General features: G+C 39.1%; 1 long non-coding RNA gene across 2 annotated transcripts; it reads left to right on the forward strand.

Moving 5' to 3' along the window:
- The first annotated feature begins 160 nt into the window (after positions 1-160).
- LOC109219859 lies at positions 161-21,461 on the forward strand. 2 transcript variants are annotated; one of them, XR_002066999.1, is made up of 3 exons: positions 161-768; positions 19,952-20,012; positions 21,115-21,461. It is a non-coding gene; the product is annotated as an uncharacterized LOC109219859 (long non-coding RNA). The 2 variants fall into 2 exon arrangements; XR_002067000.1 differs by lacking the exon at positions 19,952-20,012.
- Positions 21,462-21,969: the final 508 nt, after the last annotated feature.

Below are 21,969 nucleotides of genomic sequence, written 5' to 3' on the forward strand. Positions count from 1 at the left end.
CCTCAATTTAGTTCATTATTCCTTATTAGTATTTTATAATACTCTTATTTTTCATCCAAAGAAAGAATGATTTTGGGTTAGTTACTTTTATTGGATTTCAATTAGATAAAATTGGCCCAGTTTTAAGAATTCTGAACCCAATACCCAATTGACCCACTAACCTAACCAAGACAAAGACATCTGCCCCCTTTTAATCCCCATCTCTTTCGCTAAAAAATCCTAGGAGGAATCTCTAAGAAGAGCACCCATCGGCCACCTTTAATCTCCAAAACAAAAAGCTCACCGGAAAACTGGCCGCACACACCACGCAATACATCTGCCGCACCTCCCTTTCCCTCAAGACCAGGCTTTCATCTCCATTTCTCAACTAGAAAACGCCCACGAACTAAAAAAAGAGGAAATGGACGAACAAAAACAGGGGCAGGATTAGCATTGTACAATGTTTTTATAATCACTCCCTTCATTACATTGTGTCCGTTGTATTACTAGCACCAGAATCATCCAGTCAACTTCTTGCTTCTCGGGTTGTTTACGTTGCTTTAGCCTTTGCTGTGGGATTAACTTGTGTGTTCACTAGTGGCGAGATGGAGTTTCGATTGAGCTGAGGTCGATTCCGATTTGAGTTCCTGTCGCTTATTCGAGCCCCCGTCTGCCGTTCGCCACATTTTTCAGTTCAAAGCAGTGAAACAATCACTTTTCAGTTCTATTGAGAATTTGTCGAACACCGTTGAAGAAGAGGCAAAAAATGTATTTTCAATAAGCTAAAAGGTATGCATTTACTTCAAAAATCAGCTTCTGCATTTCTGTCTTCATATGATTAAATACATATTCTTATAGTTTTTCTTGAGTAAATAGTTTATGTGGTTTTCAAGTTGTTACATTCACAATTCTTAATTTAACTAGCACCTTCATGTCTTTGGTTTATTTGGATGACAAAGAATGACTTATTCTGCTAAAAATAAACTATATTATGTTCCACTAGAACTATATTGAGTTGGTTTAACGAGAGTTAAGATAGAACTCTTAAAGATTAAAATTGGATCGCAACTGTTTGCGTGCTTCTTTGGCTGAATTGGGTCGTGGGAGTGGGAAATGACCAAAGTTAGTAATTAATCGTTCTCATATTTTAGGATTGGGAATGGGCATGAAATTAATTTTTATTTCTTTTAGTTTTATTTATTTTTGTTATCTTGCCCGATAAGAGCATGTTAGACCGACCACACTTGGGTAGGCAAACCGTAGGTCGTTTCTTTTCATTTTTCCGAGGTAAGAGATTGTTCCCTTTAGTCTATATTCAGGGGAATGCCCCGTAGAGTTTGTATATATTATTATCATCCGGGGTATGCCCCGTAAAACATGTATTTGGAGGCCGTGACGAACACTGTGGAGGAAGTATAGTGTAGGTTAGCATAGGATTTTAATTTTCTTTTTTTATTTTTCTTTTATTAGCTGGGGACGATCTCAAGCCTTTTCTATGTTTATTTTCGCTTTTTGTGTGTTTCTACCTCAATCTGAGTATTTCTAAAAGTTGACTTGATCATGTACGCAACCGTACTAGTTACGGGACTCGGGGAATACCTAACACCTTCTCCCCGAGTCAAATGAACCCCCTTATCTAGAATCTCTAGTGCAGACTGGTTTGAGAGTCAAATGTGTCTTTAAGGGAAATTGTTATTTTTTTTAAAAAAAAATCGGTGACCTGGCACACCGAAACCAAATGTCAGGTGGCAATTCTGAAAATCTTTTGAAACACAATATTTTTGTCACTTTTCATAATTGGAACCCTTTTGAACTTCAAAAATCTTTTTATTATTTTAAGAGGGTTAGTGAAGTAAAAAAAAAGGGGTATGACAGCTTTAGCGACTCTGCTGGGGAGTTACAGGTTCGAGTTGATACTTGATCTTGTTGGCTTTTAGGGTATTCGATTGAGGTGTTTGTTTTCTTTATTTGCTTTGTTTAATTAGTTTGTTTGTCTTATTTCCTGTTTTGTTGGTTATTTGTTTATCGCTTTTCCTTATGTTTTTACCGCTTTATAGTTGTCATCATTTGCATAACCATGGGTCTTCTTTCTGCAACAAGTCTCGTAGTACACACCGCGTACACGAACTCCTTGTCGAGTCACATAAAAAATGTCAATTTCAATTACTAATCGTTAGAAATCCTGCCTATAGGATTTTATCACTTGCTTTAAAGTGTTAATATTAAGCTTTCAAACACTGTTTGATTGCTTAGCTCTGCCACTATTAGAAAGCATGCCTATATGATCAAACTGAGTAATTCTGAGTATTTCAAACAGTCATCATTGCCAATTACTGCGTAAATCACCTAGAGATCATGTCTATAGGTTTAATCACGTATAATTTGTAATTTCAATAATCAACATGCTATACCAGATTCCCCTAAACTATATAGTTATTTAGAAATCATGTATATAAGATGGCACCTTGCATCTGAAACTGTCTGCACGAGGTCACATAGAAACCATGTCTATAGGGCTTAATGGTTTTAATTTGGCTCAATTTTGAAACTGTCTAACGCTTAATATGAGAATTTGTTCGCGTGCATTTGTTGTCTAAGTGTGGAGGCTAACTTGAGCCCTTAATTGCCTTTACATGAAGTCCAACTTGTTTTGTATGTCGCCTAGTTTTATTATTTTTTAGCAGCCTAAGTTAAGTCTAGAACTATCCAAAATAGAGGTCCAAACGCCTCTTGGACCATAGGCATGGGACGGGTAGTGCACGCATAAGACACGATTTAGAATCAATTAGTGCGCTCTAGGTAACAAACTTAAAGATAGTAATCGGATAGCTGGAGATGATAGTCTGTGCCCGCTGAATAATACGAGTAACACCCCATCTCGAGGGAGCTACGAAGTATTATTTATGTTGCACGGGGTGATCCTTTAGGCTAAAAAATTTAGGACCCTCCATCTTATCTTTAAATCAATTATTGGTGTTTATTCAAGGACTTTTGATAATAACTGCCCAAACTTCTTGTCTTTCTATCTGTTTATTTGACTAATTCTTATAATTCGAGTTTGGCCGGGACCACAGTTGTGGACCTCGAAGAGTGCCTAACACCTTCTCTTCGAGGTAATTCGAGTCATTACCCGATCTTTGGTGACGCAAACTGGTTAAACCAGAGTTATTTGCAAATAGGTGCCCTAACGCAACTCAAACCGTTAGGTGGCAACTCTCTCTTTTAACACCTTCCTTAAAAAAGTTGTCACGTGTCGAAACTCGATTTTGTGAGAAAAGGGGCGCGACAGCATGTTGACTCTGCTGGGGACATCTTTAGGCTCTTACCATAAGCGAACTTGGCCTATATGAATTAGTCTTCTCTGATAAACCTGTCTTTTATTATTTTTGCTATTACATGAATATCCCGCTCCTGTTTCCCTTTTATTGCTACATGTACACCCTTTTCCCATTTCCCTTTATTTGAATTCGCATTAATATGCAGATCTCCGCTCAATTTGGTTATAGCATGCGTTTTCCTTTAGATATTTTTTTAAGAATTGTTACACCATGTCTCTCCTCATCCTCACTCCCTTGTTTACTTTATTACAATTTCCACATTGTGCGAACTAACTTCTTCCTTGTTTTCCTTTCTTTTTATGTCTTCATGTTTCATTTAATACTGCATGTACTGTTTTCATCATGGAAAATATTTGACAACATGTTGTTTTATCTTTGCATAACTGCATGCTCCATATCATATTCCACTCGTGTATAATTAATACCATAGCGACGCTTGATGAGTGTCCGCGCTCTTCCTAAATCACCCTTTAAATTTGGAAAGGCTTATTTGCGGTAAAACTAGTCGATCAGCGGTGCAGTCGATGGTTCCGTGCCTTTCCCTCTCAAGTTGCCCGCTTGAGGGTACCGGTCTAGACTCTTCCAGATACCCCCATTCTAATATTAACTGTGCATGCATCATGTCCAAACCTAGTATGGGTTAAAACGCTATCGGCGTAATAACTCGCTAAGGCAAGCCTTGTCCAAAGTCCACCGGGATTTCCATAATTCTAATGGACACAATCACAGTTTATGCATTATTTGGAGAAAACATGCCAATATGTTGGTCATTGACGTGTAAATAGCCAATCCAGAGGGGGGAAGGGCTAATTTTATTTATTTTGCAGAAATGAGGCACGAAGTCCCCAGGTTCGGCATGGTTCAAAATATCCAACCTTTGCTACTTGATTTGTGGGAAAATATCTCACCAAGTGACAAAAATCATGTGAAAAGATTCCTCTAAATTTACCCTCCTTGTTATACATTCAGCCAAACAATGTATTAACTGAGGCCGCCACCATCTTTTGGGATGAGAAGAGAGTCGTCTTCTGTTTTGGCGACATAGAAATGACTCCCCTTTTAGAAGAAATAGGAGGCTTCGCTGGGCTCCCATGGGATAGCCCTTGTTTGTTGGTACCGGAAAATCACACCTCTCAAGGTTTCTTGAAAATGATAGGTTTTAGGAAAAATGATGAGTTAGTCTGTCTGAAGAAGTCTTACATACCATTCAATTTCCTTTATGAGCGTTATGGGCACAACAAGTCATATCGCCTTTATCATGATGAGTTTGCCATCACTTCTTTGGGTTGGACTCACCGCCGAGTGTTTGTATTCATTTTTTGCTTTTCGGGGATGCTGGTATTTTCAATACAGGGAGAAAGGATCCACACTCGCCTAGTTATGGTCACTAAGACCTTAATGGAGGGGATTGAGGGGCAAACTTATACTATTGTCCCTATGATTTTGGCTGAGATATACCAGGCTTTAGACCGTTGCAAAAACGGGGATAGGCATTTCGAGGGTGGCAATCTGTTGTTGCAAGTATGGTTGTTGGAACACCTTCAGAGAGGAGAATATCGTCAAGATCTTTCGCGACGACCATGGAGTGACCACATAGCCTATCACCATCCGAAGAGAATGACTTTTATCCCAAATAGGTTTGCGCAACCAGAAAACGCTATGAGTTGGGTACATTTCTTCAGCAATCTGACTGATGACAAGGTACATTGGATGTTCGAGTGGTTCCCTAGTAGTGAATTCATCATCACGTCGAGAGATACTCCTCATCTAGTGCTAATCGGATTCAGGGGGATCTATCCTTATGCTATTATCAGGGTTATGAGGCAGGCTGGGAGAAAATAGGTTATACCACGAGTTTTTAAAATGGTTCAGTACAAAGCGGACCTACAGGGGAACGCCATTCCGTTCAAGTTCGAGGCACAACACATGTGGCATCAAAAGATCATTGTGGAGAAAGATACCATCGAGCCAGATCGGTATCATGTCGGCCATGTGTACTTCTATCCATCATGGTTGGTAGATGATATAGCGGGGGATGTCAAGCCAGGGATTAATCTAAAGAATAGGGTTATAGATGACACTGCTGAAGCACAAGTCAAATACAGGATGTTGCACAAAAGGGTTTTCGAGTCTGAAGCCAGGCATTTGGAACAATATAAAGTAGACATGGAAACAATCAACGAGTGGAAAGAAATCGCTACTAAATCAATAGAGAGGTTGGAATATTTGGAGCAGGTGTTGATGGAGCTTGAAGGGAAGATGAGGAAAAGGATCTAGGACTGTCAGGATGCAGAGGGCAACGAAGGAGGGCATCTAGCAAGGGCGTATCTGCTGATGGACATGCGCGACCTGGGAAATCTGATCGATGGAGCAAAGAAGGTCAAACATGGAGAAGGTCCCTCTGGGACCAAATAGATTAAGAATGATGTTTTTACTTGTTTTCTAGACTCGTTTTAGACTTTGGTTGTAATAAGGCAAATGCCATTAGTGACTCTTTATAATTATTATCGTTTTAGTAAAGATTTGGTCCATTCACTATATTAATGAAATTACGCAGTTATTGGCATCGATTTTCTCCAAATATATATGTCGCTTAGGCCTACCTCGGGCACAATGAGGTCCCCAAACTAGGACGCAAATTTATAACTCCGCAATATGTGTTTAAATACCGCAAACATCCTTTTAACACCCCTTACTGACTTGTTTACCTTTTTATTTTCTTCTTTTCTTTGTTTGTTTATTCCCATCCCCTAAGGTTGGTTGGTGCATACTGGCATCATCAGCATATCATACCAGATCTAGAGGTCCTCCACCTCCTCCTCCTCCAAGTGATACTAAAAGCAAGGAAAACCCAGAATGGATGATATGAGCGGTATCGGGAAAGACAACGCTACGCATGTAGAGAATGTCGAGACTTCGGATGGTCGGAGTACTCCGACACAGAATGACTTGGTTTTACGGTTAGAACAAAAGATATTGGAGTTACAAAGGGAACTTGAGCAGGTCCGGAACTTGGCAAATCTTTCCCTTACCCTAAACGTCCTCGACGTCAACCAACAAAACGCCCAAAACCCAGCACCCCCCAGAACACATAAAACCAACAAAATTTTCCCGCACCTTATCAGTATGCCACACTTCCTCAAAATCCTAATCCTCTGCTAGTACCGACCCCTCTACAACATCATCACCATCCAACCCAGTATCCATAAACCACCACCTACCACACTCCTTAAAACGCACCACAACCTACCCTTAATCCCCAAAACTCAACCAACGACCATCACTACGCCCAAATTCCTAGAGTCCATCAAAGAAACCCCATATACGTGGAAACCTTACCCCACTCTCCACAACATATCCTGTACACAACGGAGTTCGCCGAGAAGGACCTCCTTATCAAGAACATGGGTGAGGAACTCAAGAAACTTACTAGTAGAGTCCAAGGTATTGAAGGCAGTATAGGCGTCGAAGGTTTGAATTATGAGGATTTGTATATCCAGCCGGACATAGAACTACCAGAGGGTTACAAACCTCCTAAGTTCGAAATGTTCGACGAGACAGGTGATCTGAAGGTACACTTGAGAACATATTGTGACAAGCTCGTAGGGATTGGTAAAGATGAAAGAATCCTCATGAAGAAGTTCATGAGGAGCCTCACTGGAGACGCCCTGCCCTGGTACATCAGTCAAAACCCGAAGAAATGGGTTAACTGGGTAAGCATGGCATCAAATTGTATGGATAGGTTCAGGTTCAATACGGAAAATGCGCCAAATGTCTTCTATAATCAGAATCTTAAGAAGAAACCAACAGAAACTTTCCGCGAGTATGCTACTCGGTAGAGGTCTAAAGCTGCAAAAGTAAGGCCAGTACTGGAAGAAGATCAGATGAATAAGTTCTTTGTCCCAGCCCAGGATCCGTAGTACTACGAGAGACTAATGGTTATTGAAAACCATAAATTTTCTGACATCATCAAATTGGGAGAAAGAATAGAAGAGGGGATTAAGAGTGGAATGGTAATAAATTTTAAGGCACTCCAGGCTACAAACAAAGCTTTGCAGTCAGGCGGTATTTCTAAAAAGAAGAAAGTAGGGGCAGTGATGGTGGCCCAAGATCCAAAGTCTCCTCTTACATACCAAACACCCCCACCCATATATCGGCCTTCACCTCCCAGATACTAACAACCTGCTACCATTTACCATACTTATAACACCCAGCCAGTATACTACCAATCCCCACCAGCCCGCCAAAATTACCAAAAACCCAGACCAAATTCCGACCGCAGACCACCCAGACAATACACTCCTATTGCTGAACCCATTGACCAGTTGTATAAAAGACTAAAGGCTGCCGGTTATGTCACTCCCATTCCTGTCGTTGCCATGAAAAACTCCTCTCAGTAGGTCAATCTAAACAAGATATGTTCCTACCACTCGGGCATGAAGGGTCATACTATTGATGAATGTCCCACTTTGAAGTATAAGATCCAGACGTTAATTGACACCAAGGTTATACAAGAAAAAGAGGTTGCACCTAATGTCTGCAACAATACTCTCCCGGATCACAGGGGCGAGGAGGTAAATGTGATAGAAACTGATGAAGAATGGGATCCGGAAGGGTCAATTAGGCTCATTCGTGAAGGGGACGAACCTAAAATACCTCCAGTCACTCTCACAGCTATTGTGGTGCAGATTCAGTCACCGATTGAGGTTGAAATAGCCACACCGACTCCGTTTGAGGTTGAAGTAACAATGCCCTCAGCCACACCAACTCTGTTTGAGGTGGAAGTGACCACACCCTTCACCATGACGGTAGCACCTACACCGTCCTTTAAGTCCAATACTATACCATGGGACTATGCTGCAGAGGCGAGAAGGAAAGGAAAGGGGAAAATGGAGGAAACAGGTGCAGCACAAGGCATGACCGAAACTGGTAGGGTTCACACACCCGAGCATTTGGGAGGAACAAGTAAAGAAGCCGCTTCCAAGTCGCCTATCATTGAAACTGGCCCAGATGATCTTTGGAGAAAGGTTCAAGCAAGAGAATATTCTATGGTTGATCATCTGAACAAAACCCCTACTCAGATATCCATTCTATTGCTACTATAGAATTCCGAGGCGCATAGGAATGCGTTGATGAAAGTGTTGAACGAAGCTTATGTACCCAACAACATTACCAGTGGAGAGCTGGCCAATACGGTAGGGCAAATATTGGAAAGCCATAAGATCACTTTCCACGAAGATGAATTGCCACCAGAAGAACTGAGTCACAACAAGGCACTATATACCACAGTGCAATTTGAGGACGAATTCATCGCCAGGGTCCTGATAGATGGGGGTTCGAGTCTCAACATATGTCCGCTGACCAGTTTGAACAGGTTGGGTAAAGGTTTGCATGAGATACGAGCAGGAACTACGAATGTGAAAGCATTCGATGGGTCCCAAAAGGCCACGATTAGGGAGACCAACCTTTGTTTGCAGATGGGCCCGACTTGGTTTGACGTTGAATTTCAAGGCAAGGCTCACACAAGAGGGGCAGAACCTAAGTCTAAGAGTATAATTGAAGTGCAGAAACAGAGATTTAAAACTGAGTGGAGAATAGAGAGGGGTAAGGGTGATTGGAAAATAGTAGTAGTAAAGCTAACACTACACAGAATCAGCATTTTTATACAAAGGCCATCTGGGTGTCTCACAAGGAAATCTATTACTACATTTGCACTACCCTTCGGAAATGTTAGCTAATGATAACAATCCATCCATAATTTTTTTGTTACACTAATCCCAGCTTGATCCTCATATTACATCATTCTCTTAAATTATATTTGTCAGCTCCCATAGGGCATAATTGAGATGGGTGTGGTCAATTGTATATAACTCTGTTACCGTTCAAGGTAACTCAGAATGCATGTATTTCTCTGCCTGAATTGTAAATACTGAACCTTCATTAACTGGTACCTCGTAACCTTCGCCACCTTGCTTCTTTTATTTGTTGAAACTTGTATCTACCTTCTGATTCTCTTGTTGCTTTTTACCATATGGGTGGATAGATATCCATGCCTTGGGGCTCCTTCTCAAGAAGCTCACACATCTTAGTAGACACATGATCTGCTGAAGAACTTACATTTACTCATCATCAGTGTGATGCAAAATCGGGTTCCTCTAACTCAGCTCTTCCAGAGCCACATTCAATCTTTAACCAACTATCTTTCTCGATGTAGGGATCATTGTATTACGGATAAAATAGAATTTAGAAGTTTGAATTCTTACAACTGAGCTCTACCACACGATCTAGAGTAAAAAGAAAGAGTGACAGTCCTAAATGCCCTGTAGCCTCCTGCTTATAAGTGTGGTGCACAACACACCCATAAACAAGACTCTACGAGACACGGCTTGTAGACTCCCTAGGACAGAACTGCTCTGATACCACTTTTGTCACGACCCAAACCGAAGGGCCGCGACGGGCACCCGGTGCCTTACTCAACCAAGTACCAACGTAACATATCATTCTTATCATACTATCATGGGTAAATGAGCTAGAAAACCCTTCATGAGATAACAAGAATAAAACATAAGGGAATACTTAACGTATGATGACCCAGCATGATATACAAACTTATACATGTGACATACGGGCCTATAAGGCCAACATGACCATTTGTAAACTCAAAACATAGGCCGACAAGGCCATACAAGTATCCATACACCTGACATCTGTCTACAAGCCTCTAAGAGTACATAAAATCATAAAGGTCGGGACAGAGCCCCGCCATACCAATCAATACATATCCAAAGCATACTGACCAAATAGGCAACTCCGGAGCAAATGGAATACACCAACACCTTCGCTGAGCTGATAGCCTACTAGGAGGAATGTCAACCTGTCTATCGGGACCTGCGGGCATGAAACGCAGCGTCCCCAGGCAAAAGGGACGTCAGTACGAATAAAGTACCGAGTATGTAAGGCAGGAAAGCATAAATAAGAACAGTAATGTAAAGAGAGATAGAGGAGATACAACTTGTAACATCTGAGTGCCTCTGGGGGCTACTGACATGAAATGCATAATACATATATATACATAAACTTTTAAAAACATACGCCTCTGTGGGCATCCTCATCATCATATCATACTCGGCCTCAAAGAGGACTCGGTAAAAAAACGTACCCGGCCACGTGGAGCTCGGTAAACCCAACTGATCAGTGGTTGCACAATAGGTGCCATACCCGGCCGACTATAGCGCAGCTCGGTAGAGTAAAGTAGATACATATATAGTGCATGCTGGACTCATGGAGTCACGTTCTAAACCTTTTGGAGTGACATAAGGTCATTGCACCATCGATTAACATTATGGACATCATACCATCAATATGAACTTCACTAGGACTCAAGGATCATATATACTTTCTTGGAATAACTTTGTAAGGAAAGAATAACATGGACAACCTTAGTTGCTAGGAGTAGATTCATTATGAAATAGCGTATCGTTTATGTTCGTTTCACTTTAGATCATGCCGAAAGAATGAAGGAAGAGCCTTAACATACCTTAAACATGTTGAGTCCTTAATACCTTCCAAGCAACTCTTCAAACAAGTCAACTCGATCTATCATAGCATAATGAGATTCAAAATCAGTGTTGAACAAAGGCTAAGTCTGTAACTTAAGCTAGTATCTCGTCTACGTAAATTCGGGCAGCATCTCCCTTGTAACAAGGGCCTCCTCCAATACCATATACCAACAACAACAGCCAGGGAAGTCCAGCAACCTATAAATATCAATAACAAGACACCATATAACAACAACAAGTCACAACTACTTCACGACGAGCGGCAAGCTCCGATTGGAATCCGTATAACCAATATCACCCCTTATAGACTTCTTACATTAATTTAACAGTATCATTAACATGATAATGAAGTCATTCATCAATGATTCCATCCTTATAACATATATTTATAACAAAGGAAACAATCCTCAACTCCAACTATCTTCAATTAGTAGCTTTATTCACTAGTTCATGTCTACTCCATCCATTTAACTTAATCAACATCAAGATAACCTTAAGCACATGCAAGAACATAATACACACAACTCCTATAGTAACTTCAAGTCGAAATCCAAGTTATATTCAGCTCACAACAACCCTCAATAGCAATACAACACCATAGAAGTGACTTAAGCTAATCCAAGTACTATCTTGTAGTTTATCATCCTAACAACTTAACCAACATACAAGCAAGCTTAAGCACAATTAGTAGGCTGTTATACTCACCTTAGACAGCAGCAACAACTTGGAATTTCATCCAAATACAGCCCACAACAATCCTCAATGACAACACAACCTCAAAGAGGTGTTGTTCTTCACTAGAACTAAGTTTTGATTTGAAATATGGTGTAATCACTTCAAACCCTTGTGGAATCTGTTTAGAAGGGTTAGGAGAAGTTTGGAGACGAAGTTGAGTTGAAAATAAGTGAAAAATAGGCGTCCAAATCGTTTATAAAGTGAAGTAGGTCGACCACCGCCTAAGTGGGTCCCATTGGGAGCTGCTTGCGCGGTCTCGCGAAAATGCGAATATCTCTCTACTCCGATGTTGTATTGATGAACGGTTTAATGCGTTAGAAACTAGACTCATAGATCTTCAATTTGATATGTAGATCATCCATTTATTCCAAGTATATTGGGAGAAAAGCGCACTACATTTGACCTAAATTTCAGCACATTATAAATGCAACTTGTGATGACCTTTGCTAACTTTTGTTCCATAACTCGTTTGACTTAAAAACATAACACACGACTATCATACGACTACAATAAATCATAACTTAACCTCCTCATCATGTTAATCACCTTAGTCTCACCCAAAAAGAATATGTTATAACATTCCAAACTTGTCGATTTTCGACGAAACTTATTTTCTTCAATTTGTTTAGCGACTAAGCTTTCCAACCCTTTTGGTACTTGTTATTCATGATCTTAAATATTTGTAACCTCCAAGGTAACATGATTAACTTACTTTATTTGCTTCCAAAGATAATCTCATTTTCGAGCTTACATCAATGACTTACGACGTACTCTCACGTATGAAAACTTGGGGTGTAACACTCGGGATCTTAATCAATTATACCAACACGTCCCAAAATATAACACGACTTAGTCGAGGCTTCAAACCACGTCAAACAATGCCAAAATTACAAATCGCGCATCGAATCGAATTATGAGTTTCAAATCTTCCAACTTCTATATTTTGCGCCGAAACGTATCAAATCAATCCGGAATAACTTCAAATTTTGCGCACAAGTCATAAATGACGTAATGGAGTTGTTCCAATTTCTGGAATCGAAATCCGACCTCGTTATCAACCAATCGACTTACGGTCGAATTTATGAGTATTTCAAGAACTTCATTTTCCAGCTTTTCGTCCAAATGTGGCGAATTGACCTACGGACTTCCAAATCCAAATCCGGACATACGCATAAGTCCGAAACCACCATACGAAGCTATTGACATCATTAAAATTCCATTCCGGAGTTGTTTACTCAAAAGTCAAACTCCGGTCAACTTTTTTCATTTAAGCTTCAAAAATAAGAATTGTTCTTTCAATTTAGTTCTGAATCTTCTGAAAAAAGAGATTAAGATGATAACTCCGCCGCTTATGTTCCTTTCGTCAATAATCGGTTGGTTTACCCCTTTCTTGTTCCGGGGTTTGAAGACAAATCTTTGTCTTATGTTTGCAAAGTTTGATATATAAATTTCGGCTTTATTTACTGCCTATTTTAACGTTTGGGTTTTTGTTTCACCCTTTAACTTTGCATTAAAAATGCTTCAATGCTCCGTGACTTTTTTGAATAAGCAAGAATTATAAAAGAGGACCCTTTTATGAACGGCACTAAATGATGAAGACGTCTCAACTTCATAATAGTGTAAACATACGAAAGAAGAAATAAGAAGACACATGTTTCTTTGAACAACTTTGAGGAAAGTTTTGTATCATTCTATCTTTCGACTTATATAGTAGTTTACATGTATTTAAGTAGTATCTATAACTCGTATTTACAATTATTATTTTGCAGTTTGGAATAAATCTCCCGAATACTGGTACTGTTTTGAATTTTATGGTGTCTGCAATCTATGACCATATTTTCAGATCAATTTTGATAGAGAAGCCTAATTATCCTTTCCTCTATATAAATGCTCCTAGGTTGCATTCGTTTCCACTACATTCCTCCCAACAGGACAGAGTAAAACATAATCACTTTTAAAAAAGCAAGAAGAATTCTAGCAAATGTTCTCACATTGGTGCCAAAAAAAGAAATTGAGCCAGGGAAACCAGTAAATTTAAAGAATTGTAGGAGCAATATGAAATGATTGACTTGGANAGAACACAACACATAGAGGGGATATGAAGCATATGACCCCAGGGAGGGTCAGGTTTGGGTCATGCACAGCAATGTCTAATGCTGACATGTCCTCAAACCAACCAGAGAATACAAACACATATGGGATATGGGGGTTTGGGATTCATAAGGCATAATCACATAATCAAATGACTGACAGAGTATTTATACATAAAGGAACACATTGATTTACAGCATGCTTTAGGAATGAAACTTAATTAAACACAAGCAGGAAACAGGCAAGAGTGAAGGCAATAGTAAAGAAAACATATTGTTTTTGATGCTTGAAGATTAATTAGAACATACTAGTAATGAAGCAAATGCAGAAAGAAAAGTAAGCAAATTTCCACAGCCTAGCCTTGGCTTTCAGCCGGCTAGACAAGGCAGCAACACAAGTAGTAGCAGAGAAAAGAGAGAGAGTTTTGAGTGAAGTGTGTGTTCTAAACTCAAGTGGTTCGTTCCTCGTAAGAAGAGGAGTGCAAGGTATTTATAGCTTTTTGAAAACGAGTGAAGGAGAGGTAATAAGTAAAGTTTTAATACAAATATGGAAACAATCAACAGTCAGAATCAATTATACAAGTGATTCCCTTTAATTAAGGAATCACTTTTTAACGGGTAGTAATAGATTCAAATAAGGAAAGAGATCAGTTTAGAGACAGACTGATTATTGCCATAAAAGGAGTAGTACCAGCATTAAGTAAGTAATCAAGTCTAAGTACAGAAATATGCTTATTTTGGAAAAGATTCAGTAAGGCAAAATATCACAGTAAAGGGAAAAGAATCAATCAATTCCAAAAAGGCGAGTGAAATTAGGGTTTATAAAGGAAAAGCTTTGAAATCAGTCACACGATTAGGGTCAGTCAAAGAAAAACATGATTCTGCACTTTAGTATATAAACAGAGTGAACAGAAGACATCAGACATGTGAGGCCAAGCACATTGGCAGAAGAGATAATCACAAGCATGCAGTAGTGGCAGAAATAAGTCAGGGTTCAGTAGTAAAGCAAACATTCGAAGCATAGTAATCAAGTAGGTCAAGTCACGTTGAATCAACAGTGCAGAAAACAGAGTATCAGAAACATGCAAAGGTCTCACAGTAGCAGGTGAGGAAACCTTTTGAAAAGTTAGGGTTTCAGCCATAGTCAAGTTGAAAGATAGTAAAATCATATAAGTCACATAAAGAAAAGAAAGTCTAAAACAAAAGCTTTCAGTCGAGTCAAATACTCAAACAAACGATTTCAGACCCAAAGACCCAGGGCTTTTCAACAACAATCGAGTTTTTTTTTTAAAAAAAAATGGTAACACAAATAAGTCAAACAAGAACGAGGAACTTAGTTAAACAAGTATACATTTAAACAAACAGCTTCAGGATTCGAATGAGACCCAAAAGAAATTAGGGTTTTCAACATGCTGACTCAAGTAGAAGGAAAGCATAACAAACAGTTCATAGTAAAGTCATAAAACAACATCGAGAATCAGAGAAGAGATTTTTGAAATAACTTAAAGGAAAACCCTAATCAGAACAATGAAGAGTTGCTTTGAAAGCAATGTTGAAGAACTTTCGAGAAAAAAATGCTTAAAAGTTCATGGTAAGCACAGATCTAAGGTAGATCTGAAAGCAATCGAAAGATCTTAGAGATTAGGGTTTTAGAAAACCCAAAAGAAACGAGAAAGATCTCGAAAGTTAACGATCTAACCAGAAAAGGTCAAGGACCCGCCTCGAAAGGCCATAAATGGCCGAAAAAGGTTGTGGCTGGCCGGAGAAAGGCCATGAACACCAGTCGAGCAAGGACTGGACCAAACTCCTTCGAATTCTGGTCATGAAACCACAGAACCAAACACATAGAAGCCATGGAAAGCTGGTACAGGTCTCAAATGACCACGGAAGGCCATGGATTAGGGTGTAGTTTGATGGCGGCGGCTAGGGTTTATAAGAGTTTCAGAGAGAGTTGAGANACATAAAATTCGAAAGAGCAATTATTAAAAGGCGGATTTTGAAAAGAAGTGGCAAATGAAAAGAAAAGGGGTCCTAGGTTTATTTATAATATGGATCACATCAATGCAATACCCGGTAATCACTCCTCAAAAGAGGGGCTACACGTGGTATTAGCGCACCGGTCATCATATCCATATCTACCCTTCCCACCCCGTTGAGGTATTAAAGCGCGGATTGGTCACGACCACTATTGCATGCTATTACCCGTCCCATTCCTATCAGTCCCGGAGGAACTTAGGACTACTATTCCTAAAGGGGAGGGATATTAGGATGACTTTTAGGTTTCAAAAGGTGAAAAAGCTAAGGCGACATACAAAAACACATAGGACTGCACATAAAGGGGGAAACATGTAAACAACTAAAAGGCTCATGTATACCTCCTAAAGCAAAGAACATAAATAGCATGACTTAAACACAGTCAGGGTCTGAATCTAAAGTACTAAGGCAAGGGGAGTTTTAATTGTTGAGGCAGACCAGTTTATTACATAACTCAGATAAGAAGTCTGAATCAGGCCTGCCTGCCGGTTGCAGCAGTTACTAATTAACAAAGGCGGGTTCAATTTTATTTGTTGTCACCTAAGGCTTGCCTAAGTGTTTGGGTGAGATCCTATAAACATGATACCTGTTACTGATTCAGAATGTGGCAAAGCAGTAACAATTCTAAAATAAACGATTTTAGATCCTATAGACATGCTTTCTAAATCGTATTAATAAGAAGAGAGAGAGTTGTTTTAAAAATTAGTTCAGAACAGTATAACTTGAACTGATTTTAGACTAGACTGGTTTCAGATTCTATAGACATTGATATCTACTATTGCTAATTTTAATTCCTATAGACATGATATCTAGTTGAACGTGAAACGAAAGAGGCAGGATTTGCTTGAAATTCCTATAGGCATGATTTCTATGAAAAGGTACTGATTTTAATCTATTGGACATGATGCCGGATTATAACCAATTAGATCCTAAGAACATGGTGTCTAAGTGTGGTAATAAACATGCAGAATTTAAGACAAATCCTATAGGCATGTTATTTTAATGCAGAATTTAAAACATGTCCTATAGACAGGTTCTCTAAATACAGAGTTAAACATGCAAACTAAAAAAAGGCCCCATAGGCATATTCTCTACCCTTCTGATAGTTAAGCATGCATAATTACCCAGCCCTTTCCACTAACCAACCCCAATATTTATTACAACTTATTACAGACCAAATAATGAATTACATCAGAAAAGTGTAAAAAAAGGGATTACAACCAGTGGAAGCCTGATTCTTGACTTCCTCTCTGAGTTATGGAATAAACCACCTCAAATGCCATTTGTTTCAAAGCCTTTCTCAGACTTGAGTGTGTCAAAGTTCCCTAAGGGTCTCAAGGGACCCCGGGTAGTGCTTACACCCAAGTTTGCATAACCAGATAGAGATGAGTGCAGTGTGGAAGGGCCAGCCCTTATGTGTCCAAGTTCAGAAGGAGCTCATGGGTCCCAAGGCAAGGCTCACACAAGAGGGGCTGAACCTAAGTCTAAGAGTATAATTGAAGTGCAGAAACAGAGATTTAAAACTGAGTGGAGAATAGAGAGGGGTAAGGGTGATTGGAAAATAGTAGTAGTAAAGCTAACACTACACAGAATCAGCATTTTTATACAAAGGGGTCAGGGGTTTGGGAATTCATTGCAGGGAGCATATGACCTTAGGAAGGGTCAGGTTTGGGCAGGCACAGCAATAGATGGCGCTGGTATGCCCATAAACCAGCCAAAGAACACAACACATAGAGGGGATATGAAGCATATGACCCCAGGGAGGGTCAGGTTTGGGTCATGCACAACAATGTCTAATGCTGACATGCCCTCAAACCAACCAGAGAATACAAACACATATGGGATATGGGGGTTTGGGATTCATAAGGCATAATCACATAATCAAATGACTGACAGAGTATTTATACATAAAGGAACACATTGATTTACAGCATGCTTTAGGAATGAAACTTGATTAAACACAAGCAGGAAACAGGCAAGAGTGAAGGCAATAGTAAAGAAAACATATGTTTTTTGATGCTTGAAGATTAATTAGAACATACCAGTAAAGAAGCAAATGCAGAAAGAAAAGTAAGCAAATTTCCACAGCCTAGCCTTGGCTTTCAGCCGGGCTAGACAAGGCAGCAACACAAGTAGTAACAGAGAAAAGAGAGAGAATTTTGAGTGAAGTGTGTGTTCTGAACTCAAGTGGTTCGTTCGTGTTTGAAAGAAGAGGAGTGCAAGGTATTTATAGCTTTTGAAAACGAGTGAAGGAGAGGTAATAAGTAAAGTTTTAATACAAATATGGAAACAATCAACAGTCAGAATCAATTATACAAGTGATTCCCTTTAATTAAGAAATCACTGTTTAACGGGTAGTAACAGATTCAAATAAGGAAAGATATCAATTTAGAAACAGACTGATTATTGCCATAAAAAGAGTAGTACAAGCATTAAGTAAGTAATCAAGTCTAAGTACAGAAATATGCTTATTTTGGAAAAGATTCAGTAAGGCAAAATATCACAGTAAAGGGAAAAGAATCAATCAATTCCAAACAGGCGAGTGAAATTAGGGTTCATAAAGGAAAAGCTTTGAAATCAGTCACACGATTAGGGTCAGTCAAAGAAAAACATGCTTCTGCACTTTAGTATATAAACAGAGTGAACAGAAGACATCAGACATGCGAGGCCAAGCACATTGGCAGAAGAGATAATCACAAGCATGCAGTAGTGCTAGAAATAAGCCAGGTTTCAGTAGTAAAGCAAACATTCGAAGCATAGTAATAAAGTAGGTCAAGTCACATTGAATCAACAGTGCAGAAAATAGAGTATTAGAAACATGCAAAGGTCTCACAGTAGCAGGTGAGGAAACCTTTTGAAAAGTTAGGGTTTCAGCCATAGTCGAGTTAAAGGATTGTAATATTAGATAAGTCACATAAAGAAAANTTAATTTTTTGTAAATGTAAACGTAATTAAATCCTAAAAGAGGCTAATATTGCAATTATGCAATTTAGCTTTTAAAAATACTAAATAAATTTGTAAAAAAATATGCAAAAATTCCCTTTTAGCATAGATATAAAAGTACAACAAGTGAATCACCAAAAAATAATATTTTAAAAAAAATAATTATTGGATTTTTATGGATAAAATAGGGGAATAAATTGATTCAAAAACCTTTAAAAAATAAGGAAAAGTAATGATACACTTGGACATACTTATATATGCATACATATGATATTTTGAAGGTATTTTGCATATTAAAATATATATAGGAAAAAATTGGGTATCAACATTGGTGTGATTGGACGGGGTCCCGGGGGCCTCGGGCGTGTTGCGGATGAGTTTCGGACCATTTTCATCATGTTTGGACAGCTGAGCTGGTGTCTGGTGTGTGCTTCTTCGCGTTCGTGACACAGGGGTCGCGTTCGTGTAGGGTCTTCTTGCTTAGCTGGTGGGACGTTCTTCGTGTTTGCAAACGGGAGATTGTGATCGTGATATTTTGGGGGTTGTGGCCTTCGCGAACACGAGCACGGAGCAGCGTTCGCGGTGAAGGAAGGTAGGTTGGGGGGCATCAGGCCTTAGGCCTTTGCATTCGCGTAGCATGGGGTGATGTGGTCATCGCGTTCATGATATGAATGTCGCGTTCGCGGAGGAGGATTTGGCAGCTGGTGAGATTTGTGCTTCCCGAACGCGAGGCATCTTCCGCGTTCGCGAAGGGAAATGACTGGGCAGACTGTTTAAAATCCCATTTCGAGGGTTAGAGTTATTATATCACACTTTGAGTTAGAGAGCTCGGTTGTGGGTTATTTTGGAGGGGATTTTCAAGATTTGGAGTTAGAGAGCTCGGTTGTGGGTGATTTGGAGGGGATTTTCAAGATTTGGATCGGCGTAAGTCTTTTTACTCGGATTTATTATTATTTCATGATTCCATCTTTGTTTTAGCATTTAATTAGTGAATTAAAGTGAAGAAACGAGGAATTTTAGTTAAAACTTCCTAAAGCGAAAATTGAGGATTTGAAGGTCGAATCTAGGTGGAATTGGATGAAATTGGTATGGTTGAACTCATAATTGAATGAGTATTTAGAATTTGTGACTTTGACTAGGTTTCGGGGAGCGGGCCTGGGGTTAACTTTTTGGGTTGACTTTTCGATTTTGATAAAGATTGAAGCTTTATTGTTTGAAGTTATTTCCTACGGCATTATTTATTGATATTTAGTTGTTTGTGACTATATTCTAGTCGTTTGGAGGCCAATTAGCGGAGGAAGGGCTTTTTGGAGTATTGATTTGCGCATTTTGAGGTAAGTAACACATCTAAACTTGGATTTGAAGGTATTTAACCCTGGAAACTACATTATATGAAAGGTATTGGGCTGACGTACGCGCTAGGTGACGGGCGTGTGTACGTGCACCGATGTGTTCATGGTTTGAGGTGGCTTTTAGACAATTATCGAAAATTGTTTTATTATCATACCTTATTCTACCCGTGTTTTACCTATTTGTTTGGCTATTTGATCAATGATTCATGTTAGATATCATGTCTAGGCTATGTGCTATTTGTTTGAGACTTAATAGGGTTATTCTTGCCGTTTATGAGCTATTTTCCTTAATTGTACACATGTTCTCAGTCATGATATTATATCCGTATATGATGTCTCTGTCTCAGTATTTCTTATTTGATTCCCCACATGTTGTTGATATCTCTTATGTGTAACACTGTTAAACTAAGTATTGTGAGATATGTTATCTGAGACTTGAACGATAAATGACTGAGTTGGGCCATAGAGCCGATTTGGTATTAATTTTGAGGTGACGCGGCCAAGACCACATTGGGCTAAGCGTTATTGTTTTGAGGCGACGCGTGCACCAGGCCTCACTATTGGGCTATATGATTATGATTAGTGCTTGGGCAGGATCCGCCCCTCCGGAGTCGTACATGCCAGCAATGGGCGCAGGCACAGTGTTTAATATACGTGCTTGATGATGGGCAGTTATGCCATGCACCCGTACCGTGCTAAGTGTGAATATTTTGATGGATCCACTATGATATTATTTATTTGACATGTATACATGGCATGTAGGCATAGAGATGCACTTTCCTCATGCTAACTGGTAAATGAAATGCTTTATCTGTGTTGGGCTTTAACAGTTATACTTGAAAGCATGTCTAAATTCCTGAAATGTGAATAAGTTGAACATAATATGATTGACCTACTTGTTTCTACTCATTTCCCTTTATATTCTAAGCTGTTACTGGTTATCGATACTAGCATTTGACTATTGTTTCTAAGCTCGACTATTGTTTCTGAGCTCGTCACTGCTTACAGCCCAAGGTTAGTATTGTTACTTATTGAGTACATGCGGTTGGTTGTACTCATATTACACTCTGCACTTCGTGTGCAGATCCAGGTACATCCGGTCGAGGGAATTTCCAGAGTTGAGTTGCTATTAGCTGTTGGGAGACTAGGAGGTAGTTGTTACGTCGTCCGCGGTACTTGAAGTTCTCTTTCAGTTATTTCTATCTTTACTGTTATATTGTTCAGATAGTTGTATTAGAGGATTTTGCTTGTATCTTGTTATTCAATAGTGCTCGTGCACTCGTTGGCACCAAGTTTGCAGTCTTATGGTTGTGTTCTCAGATATTTCATGATATTTTTTTGTTGTTGAGTTGTTAAACCACGTTATTCGATTTCATAGTTATTATGTGACTGTTAGCTAACCTAGCGAGTCGGGTTAGGTGCCATTACGACTAATGAATTTTGGGTCGTCACAGATTTAAAGTATTTAACTTTCGAACAGAAAATCTATATTTTTTTCTTGTTGGGCGATTATTGTTATAAGAAGTGCAGAAAGAAAATGATTATTGCATCTGTCTATTGTTTTATGCTTTTCTACTGGCTTTTTATTAAACAGTGCTTTCCTACTGGCTTTAGACAAGATGATGCAATGTTTGCATTTTGCAGCATAAGTCATTTATTTTTAAATTCAACCTAAACATTATTTTGCGCATAGATCGTTCGTCTCTAAATTCAAGCACTAACTATGTTCTATTAGCAGACAACTTTTGAAACTAAACAACAAGTAGTAAATCTCAATTATTATACTTTCTTGAATTTAAAATTAGATTTAGAGTATGAAATGTAATGTGTCAAAGAGGCAGTCTATTTTTTTTTTCTATAAGAAAATAACCTGAAAGAAAACTTGTGCTACTCGCAATAAATAATTACTAATAATATTATTTGTATTTTAAAGTTATTT

Source organism: Nicotiana attenuata, unplaced genomic scaffold (assembly GCF_001879085.1).
Source record: "Nicotiana attenuata strain UT unplaced genomic scaffold, NIATTr2, whole genome shotgun sequence".
Classification (NCBI taxonomy): Eukaryota; Viridiplantae; Streptophyta; class Magnoliopsida; order Solanales; family Solanaceae; genus Nicotiana; species Nicotiana attenuata.